Source organism: Rhipicephalus sanguineus, chromosome 3 (genome assembly GCF_013339695.2).
Source record: "Rhipicephalus sanguineus isolate Rsan-2018 chromosome 3, BIME_Rsan_1.4, whole genome shotgun sequence".
Classification (NCBI taxonomy): domain Eukaryota; kingdom Metazoa; phylum Arthropoda; class Arachnida; order Ixodida; family Ixodidae; genus Rhipicephalus; species Rhipicephalus sanguineus.
Genome location: NC_051178.1, coordinates 175,535,921 through 175,545,330, shown reverse-complemented (window position 1 = coordinate 175,545,330; position 9,410 = coordinate 175,535,921). Strand labels below are relative to the sequence as shown.

At 45.6% G+C, this 9,410-nt stretch overlaps 1 long non-coding RNA gene across 1 annotated transcript; it reads right to left on the bottom strand.

Moving 5' to 3' along the window:
• Window positions 1-2,309: 2,309 nt before the first annotated feature.
• LOC119387710 (uncharacterized) lies at window positions 2,310-3,731 on the bottom strand. Its single transcript, XR_007415566.1, has 3 exons — window positions 3,689-3,731; window positions 2,575-2,720; window positions 2,310-2,489 (listed from the first exon to the last, which is right to left on the bottom strand). It is a non-coding gene; the product is annotated as an uncharacterized LOC119387710 (long non-coding RNA).
• Window positions 3,732-9,410: the final 5,679 nt, after the last annotated feature.

The window sequence follows — 9,410 nt, the reverse complement described above, 5'->3', positions numbered from 1 at the left end:
GGACTGCATGCAGCTCGCGGTCGCTCGGCGGACTGCGCCGCGGAAGAAATGCCCTCTCACATGCCTCACTTTGGACGACACTCGCGCGACAGACGTGACTCGTGATGTGGACTGTCCACGCTAAAGACATGGCGGCTCGCCATTCGCCGTTGTCTGGCACGCAGTGCGCAGGCGGAAATTGGCTGTTAACATGAACTGGATCTTATATCCGGCAGTAGTTATCGCCGAAAATTTGCGACGTCTGTTACTACTCCATCAGTGGCCATCTTTTTAGAACATCTCGATTAATGCTGGTATAGCGGTCCTGCCGCGCAATTTAAATCACCTCATACTCGTCTCAAAGCGGAGAATTTGCTAAACTCACACTGGATGATACAATATTTTTCACATAAGTTTACTAGAATATTTTCTGGAAGCGCGAGTCCATGCAATGTACTATACGAAGTATTTGTGCGAAAGGCACCTTCATGGACATGCAGTGCCTAACTGTACACAAGTTTCACCTTTCAATAAATTTTTGGCATATTTCGTCGCGATTAATACGGCGGTACACGCAAATTGGCGAGCTACATCCACACAGCTGCATTTGCATGCGCACGCGACTAGGGTATGTTAGTTTGTTGTGAGTGCATGGGATAACCTTCTGGGGTTGTTTACTTGTACACGCACTTAATTTTTAATGTGCGGATTACTGAGAGGTGTTGCGCACACCAGAAATCCAGAACGTAGTATAGTGGTGCATTAATGGAAAATGAAATTGACACCATCGAGTAATAGGTTCTAGTGTTGCAGAGCTATGCGCAGATGCTAAAAGACAACGTATGGTCTATGAAGGATGCAACTTTGGGGCAAGCTGGATTTTAATTTTTTATTGGGCACATACAAAGCGGTTGCGCCTGAGTGTGGCAGTCGTCACGAGGAGCTTAAACTGCTAAACTATGACATATTATCCCAAGAAACTTAACGTAGAGTGGCCATTTGTCGAACATGAGGGTGTTAACGATTTCTGAACTTTTTAGGCCATGAAGCGATGTTAACGAGGTACACCCACCGGCGTGCGCACTTCGCGCTGGCACATATGTACGTTCCAGAGGACGGTAATTTATGTATGCAAATATTGTTTTCCAGACTTAGGCATTGCTTACCATGGATTTAGGAGAAAAGCGTGAACGCTTTTGCGAAATCTAGAAACCTCGTGGAAGCTCTACTGCTCGCACTTGAGTTCGACAGCATGCCGTTGCTTTTAATAGAGCATTAAATTAGATATGTACATTTCACGGCAAACGATTCGCGCATTTGTCCAAGGAAGCATTTTGTTTTTCATCATTACCAACCCTATTTTATGTCCACTTGAGGGCGAAGATATCTTCTCCAGTCCCCCATTGATCCTATCCAGCGTATTCATTACTATTTTTTGTGTGTTTGTGGCATGCACAAGAACCAAGAAACATAAGCGTGCGCAGGGTTCCCCTTGAGGGGGGGCGAAGGTTCGTCGCAGCGCCCCCCTCCCTATTGTGTCAATGTATGTGGCTGCCTTTGCGCCCCTCTTCTCGCCCCCCCTACAATGTATAGGGCTGACTTTGCGCCCCCCCTTCTCGCCCCCTTGCCCCCCCCCCCCCCCCCCCCCCCCCCCCTGCGCACGCCTATGCCAAGAAAGCAGTCAGGTTGCGGTACCCATAATGCGGACTCCCTTGACGTCAAATGGCACGCCGTGTAGTGGTTGATTGTTGGCTAACGGAGGTTTAGAATTGTTGTACGCAGACGTTGCGTTGGCTGGGCACGTACGCTATATTGTATTCGGAAAGTTACGTGCGTATACCAGTGCCTAGTCTTTGACAGATGCGCAGTGGCAACAAACACCAGAAATTGTGCACACGAAGCTCTGGGTACCCGAATTTTAATAGTGCCTAATTTTAACCACTTGGGATTTTTTGAACGTGAACCGATTACATCACATAGGAGAGTTTTACCCTCAGTTTCCCCCTTGATCGTTACTTAGAGTAACCACTACAAGTAACTTGGAAACTATAAGCATGAAGTGTGTTTAGACAAGCGTATAAAACTTCGCATTCCTTTTTTTAAGTAACGGCGGTTAAAGCATGGACGCACCATGTTCCTCGTAAATGTATCGTTCAGCGGTATCATTTTCCTTGATAATGACTTGACTGGCCCTATCAGCTTCATAGTTCAACAGTACCTGCTGGGTCTAGCGTGTATAAGCATGCGAGAAACAGGTACTACTCACGTGTAAAAAGAAGTATTTATTGTAAAAAAATACAAACAGCGCTAAAAGCAATGCTAAGAGCTGAAGGAAACGATAAACGTGACATCCGATGTTTTTTCGGACAAATATATTCTGGTGCTTTTGATCGTTTCAATGATCGTTTTTGATGTTTCAATGATCGTTTCTTTTGATCGTTTCAATGTTTCTTCAGCAGCTTCCCGCCGGCAAAACACCTGGGAAACAACTGGGTATTTCTCATTGCACTCTGCACAAGACGAAGCATTGAGCATACCCAGTTGGTTATGTGAGGACCTTAATATAGTACATTGTCAAGCACAAATTAATCGTACCGTACATCGTCAAGCACAAATTTCTCTAGAACTGTGCCAACCGAACGTTTCAAATTATCTTGCACTTGATCGCAGTAGAAAGCCTTGTTGTCGTACTCCCTCCAAACTCCGGGGTCAGGCGATGGGCGGGCTGCTGGCATGTCATCCTGACGAAACAAAAAAAGCAAGAAGACACATTCGACGTTATGTTCTTAGATCACCTGCCCTTTTTGCCCTTCACACAAAAACTTATACTTGGGAAACGGTTGTTCTCATTCTGTTATACACCTTGTTGAATTTTGTTTAAATAGATGTTGTCACAGAAGTTGGAAATTACAAAAGTGTTTTCGGAAGCTGCTAATGAAGCTTTCTTATAGTATTTTAACCATAAACTTGCCACAGTTATGAAAGAAAGCTTGGCATCATTTCCTCAGAAATACTCGTCGACCTCCACGAAATAAATACATGCGGGCATTGAATATCTGACCGAGGATGACTTTGACTTTGTGGAGCTTCTCCATGAAACTTTCAGTTTTTTTAGAAGTGAAGCTCTGTTTCGAATGTCGGCTGCAAGTGAAAACCACAGCACAGTCGCAATTTGATGAGAATCACGTACAAGGAAACCAGTTTTACAATAGACTCACGATTCATTCGTTAATTAAATAAGATTTTTAGATGGGAGTGCAACGCAAAAAAAGAAAATGAATAAAAACCAACAAGAAAGATCGTATGCTCAGTTACGGCATTGTAAACAACCACACGGCCGGTGTTGCTGCTGATGCTGCTGCTGGAGACCCTGCAAGGTGTGAGCTCCTGGCCAGTTGCTCGATAAACTGCGCCTGGCTCTTGTGTCAGAAGGTTTTGTCACCTGCCGACGTATTCAAATTCTGTGTATACTATCACGAGGATGAACAACAATTATATCCCTTATTACGACTGCTGTATGAATTTCACTTCTTTGTAATAACATTAACAATGATCAATGCAACATAATAATAAGCTGCCAACGAAAACAACAATACTTTTATACAAGAACGGTTATATATCGCTGTTGCATCGCATGAAATGATGGATGAGAGAACAAAAATGCCATCAACTAGCTAACGTCTAAATTACATATGACGCATTACTTTACCTTCATCGAGATCAGCAATTTGCACAGGCACCACAGCTGGTGCATGATGCACTGATGACTTGTCCACACTTCACATGGCACTGCATAAGACCAATGGGCAAATGTGACCCGAAACCACAGAAATCAGTGAAGGGGCACAGTAAATACGCAAATGTATTCCCGAGCATGAATGAGGCTGGCTTTAGAACTTGTTAAAAATTAGGCAGCAAAACGCGTTTTAAAGATTGTCGCTATTCAGAAAGTCAAATTGCTGATTTTTCCTCCTAAAAACAAGAAATGCCGCTAGTCGTATCTATGAGCGCCTGATCCAATGAAACGGTGCTAACGTCTTCGGTACTCGTAAGTGCAGTTTTATTACTTTTTGATTGTGGAAAAACTTTTCCGCTTCCCAAAGGTAAAAAAAAGAAATGTAAATGCGAAGCATAACGACCTAACATGAAAAGATGTCCGAACATCATTCAACTGCTAGCAAAAATATGCTTCCTTTGACTACCGCATTTATATCATTGACCATAAATGCATAGAACAGTTGCTAGCCGAAAGATAGGAAGCCATGCGAGAGCTAAAATTACACAGCTTGTCAAGCAACACGAAGTGATTATCTCAGTGACATCTGTCAAGAGCGACGAAAGCCTCTGAACTGTATGAGAGTTCACAATAAATGCGACCAGCACGACAACACGTGCGCGACTATAGAGATGGATGACGATTACAACAAAGATAAGTACTCGTATACTCGCATAGTTACTCGTAAGCATACTCGTATAGTTATTTCAAAAGCCGTCAAAATAATATTCTGGCAGCTCAATACCGTCATTCATATATATCAGCGCAAGCATGCAACAATGTGAACGCTAACAGCACGAGCATATATGTGAAGAAAGAAGAACACTCACCCAGGCGGGTACGATGCGCCGGGCTGTGTCCGCAGTGAGCGCACCAGCTAGACAGAAATGGCGCGAAATCGTCGTGTAATCCTGCGTCAACAGCCTGCGTGTAGCCAATGCACGTGCAAGGGGATGTCGCTATGTCCTCGCAACACCCCTTTAATATTGAGATAAGAGAATATTTCCATGGCGGCAGAGTACAGGCTCACGCGACACGCTCAACGGACCACACCAACCTATCAAACATCCGCCGCTGTCGTGGAATGCGCTACAACTGCTACAACTAACCCATTTCGCGCCAAAAACGCAACCCCCTTCCCGTCGCATAATATCTACGAACTCTCGTTTTTACCTCCTTCCTTGCTTTTTTCTGCGCAAAAACAGCAGAAGCGGAGCGAAACGGAGAGCGTAGCAGCCCCTATTCTCTCTCACGCACGCAAGAGAGAGCGCGTAGTTAGCTCCATGCCACGGTATAAGAATATACTCAGGTGATGACACTCTTCCCCCAACGCATGGGAAACCGCAATCCACGCGCGTCCAGATAATGTTCGGGTTCTTATCAGATGACTTGCAGTTTCATCGGCGCCGTCTTAGAGGGCGCTACGAAAAGCGGGGCAGTCGTCTCCATAGCAACACGCATGCTGCTGATAACATGCATTTTTCTGTGCCATTTTGCTGGATAATGTGCATCCGCCAAGCGGCGTCGAGGGGCGAAATCGAGAGAGCAACAGGAGAGGGCACGGCGAGCGCGGCGGCGATGACGCAGCACCACCGCGATTCGGCTACTCGCGGGCGCTCTCCGCCTCAAGCCATTAGATGGCGCACCGCTCAACGGACCGATGACCGAACATTTTCTGGCCGCTTAGGCGCGCGCAGTGTCAACACCTGAATATTCTTACACCGTGCTCCATGCGTATACCTCCTCGCAGCATAGCTCGCCTTTGCGGCTGACGCTGTCGGCGCATGCGTATACACCGACGCTTGCGCCGACAAGTTATAACACGCGGGAGCATACGCTGAGCTGCAGCCAGGATTCTCACTTACGCGGCCCACACCGACGCGCGACTAACATGCAGGCCATCTATAAGGCGCCTGTGGAGGGTGCACGTTTTTTATATACGCTTGTCACGGCTAACTCCGTTTCGAAGGCCTACTGTAGCCGGGAGTTTTCCTGAGTTTTGAAGCGTCCCGCCTACCGGGCATGAGTTAGCCAGGATTTGATTAAGAGTGTATCTGATATTTACAACTGCATATAAGCTGCGTATATGGTAGCTCTAAACAACTATCTTTCATGGCAGGTGTTCAACCTTCATGTTTGATTGATCAATCATGAGAAAGCTGTTTTAAAAGGGTTGCCGCTCATTGCGGCTCTTTGCTCAAGCCCCTCGATTCATATCGGCGCATGAAACCTGTTTGCTCAGATCTGAAGTACTCTGTCAACTGCAAGACTTTCGGGCGACCCACTATGATTCTCTCAAAATTTTCCAGGAATACTAGGAGCTCCCATCTCGGTATCGGGTCCCAGAACATACTCCTGAGCCAGAGAATCAGAACTAGCTTTTCTTTTATTTATTTTTTTGTAGTGCAGATCGATGCAAGATAAACACATAGTGAATGCGCACCACTGCACTTCTACAGCTTCCCAAAATAAAGAACGCCTATACACTACCACAAGCGAGGGGGAAAAATGTCAATATACCCATTGTTCCAACGTATTGATTGTGGCGCAGCGGAGACGTGCTCATTGTAAATTGTAAGGTGATGTTTACATTGGCTCAGACGCACAGCTGCGCTCGGTGTTCTAATATCAACTGGTATACCGTATGTTTTCGTAACACTAAGCTGAAGTCCTAGCGCTTTATTTAAGATATTAAAGCGCGATGACTTGGGGTACAGTCTCTATCTATCTATCTATCTATCTATCTATCTATCTATCTATCTATCTATCTATCTATCTATCTATCTATCTATCTATCTATCTATCTATCTATCTATCTATCTATCTATCTATCTATCTATCTATCTATCTATCTATCTATCTATCTATCTATCTATCTCACGTTTTGACGCTCTCCTTGTTGCGCTCACATGTCTTTAATGACTCCCTCGGATCATCACAGGTAGTTCTATTTAAGCAGACAGTGAACAGTCTTGTTCTTATTTTTCCGAGACACCAGGCTTGGTCTGACGGTCCCGACGTGGGAGTCGCCCGCTGCGCGCTGACGCGCGCCTTGAAGGACCCAAATAAAGTTTTTCAACCAACCAACCAACCCAAGTCACTCGCGCCGCTTTCCAGACTTGAACCGTTAGGAATAAATGAAGAAAATTTAATATCCGACGCATATTACGCACGACCATATCTCTGTCTGCGAATACGGGGAACAGTAAGAGCATGGTGATACCGAAAGAAATAAGAAAAAAAAAAGAGACAAGCAGCCTGCAGCGAAGAAGAATGGGCTCTGAATGGAAACAGTCCGGAGAGCACGCGCTCTGTGTTGGTGAAGAAAGTTAGCTGGAATGTATAGAGCACGGAATAAGCAAGGAGCGTGGAGTTTAAGAATTTTGAGAACTCCCGTTCTCGAGCTCTTTCAAACCTCGGTGCTCTGCTTTCTGTTGGCACGCAGTGCGTTTCGCGGCTTTTCATACACGAGTCCGGATTCTTCCCGCGCCCAGAAGTTTCTGTCCTTTTGCATTCTACCGCATCGCCGAGTCGACGTCGTTTCGTTCAGTGTTCACCAGCGTTCTCTTTTTTTTTCCCGCTTGCTTAGTCATGCCTATTTCTCGCAGGGAAACTTGGAAAACAAACTGAATGAAAATGATCCGATATTTTTCTTTTTTATTCCAATCAAAAGGTAAATTGAAATATTCCAATCTACAGATATTTTAGTTACTTCGGAAGTTTTAGGCTTTTCCATTCCTTGGCAGAGGGCGTACCATGCTATAAAAGCAAATGAACGTTTCAAATAACGTCTACATTTTTTTTCTTGGTTCTTATGTTCCACTCAGCGCTATTATGACGTTACGTATCGTTCACTGTCGTTTGTTTATCATGCATGCATGCCACGCAAATAATGACGAACGTGACATGCATGTCATGATGGTAATGATACGACTTGTCATTTATGCTCCTCATACACTCATGCGATACGAATTTCGGTATATACCAAGTTAATGGGACAGCCGCGAAAGCACCAAGACCATAACATGTAAGTGACATGCATATCATGATCGTGATTATACGACCTGTCATGTTCGTCGAACACTTATGTCATGCATTGCCAATTTTGGTATACATTAGGTTAACAAAACCGCCACGAGAGCAGATGTTGTAGGCGGCTAGATAGATAGATAGATAGATAGATAGATAGATAGATAGATAGATAGATAGATAGATAGATAGATAGATAGATAGATAGATAGATAGATAGATAGATAGATAGATAGATAGATAGATAGATAGATAGATAGATAGATAGATAGATAGGGATTAACTATTACACGTGCGCTCCGCAGCCCTACACTCGTGTACTACGTACCCACCGAAAGTCAATTACCTGTGTTCACTTAGGGCGAACCAATTTGTTCCTTTCTGTACTTTAGATGCGCATCTATCACCATTCGATTACACTTAATTCATTATCCTGACAATCATTATCCTGACAAAGGCCGCAAAAAAAATAATTCAGAAAATACTTTCCGACGCGCGGAATCGAACAGGCGACCTCTCGCTGCGCAGCGCGCGGCGATAGACAGCTAGGCCACGAAGAGTACCGTGTTTCAGGATGCTAACGGCGAGCTATTTTATACACCATTTACTTCAACGTGCTTTCTTGCTCACCAGCGAGATGGCGAGAAGTGTCCGAGAGGCGCCCGTTAAAAGTCATCGCCCCGCTCATAGCGTTGAGCGCGCGCATCCGTGCACTTCGCCCTACAGTGCGGTCGCATGCGTGCGCGCTTATGTCGTGGAGGGAGGAGGGGGTTTTCTATGTCTTGTGCTTTCACCACGATGTCCGCGCTGAAGTTACAGAGCGTACGAAGGTCATTTCGCTCGCTGCAGCGGCCGCGTTTGCGAAACGAGCAGGCTGTTCAAACAGGAAGAAGTAACAACTGGGACACTTGATAGTTCGCGCTCATCCTGTGTGTGTGCTTTTCGTGCGTCCTTTGGGCTCGAGCGACGCGCTGGAAATTTTGAGCTGATTTCCGTTCTTCGGGTTACATTCCAATTTGTTGCTATCGCATTCATTGCTTCACCGTTGAGGCGAAATCGTGACCTTTTTGTCTGGGTACGCTTTTCAGAACTTATGGATAATTAATACCCCATTCGGTGGTAAATCTGAAGTGCTCCGCAAGTAACTTAATGTCGCTACGGGCTATAGCCACAATATGTGACGATTCAGAATACGATGTGCGCTTACAACACATGAACGATTAAGACCAGTGTTTACTTTGGGAGAACGACGTGCGGCCGTTCCAATGAACAGACACAGTCGCACTCACTACGCAACGGAAGACGGCTGCGCTTAGAGCAAAACACGGCTCCGCAGCGCCACATGTTAGCTACCATACTGGAACCACAAATCTGCTTGATGTATATACTCTCGTGAGCAATATGAGCTCGAACACGCGAGCGCTCTGCGATTAATCTCGAACCCTACATCGGCCGATTCGAAGCGGCCGCTGTCGGAAACAAAGAGATTCGCTCCGTGGATTTCATGAGCAACGGTTGCGTCGTCCACGATGCCGAGTCTTCTCCGCCGATCGTCGTGCCGTGACGGTTGCTTCGTCCGCCAAGCCGAGCACCTCTCACCGATTAAGGTTCGCCTTTCCGTGATGTC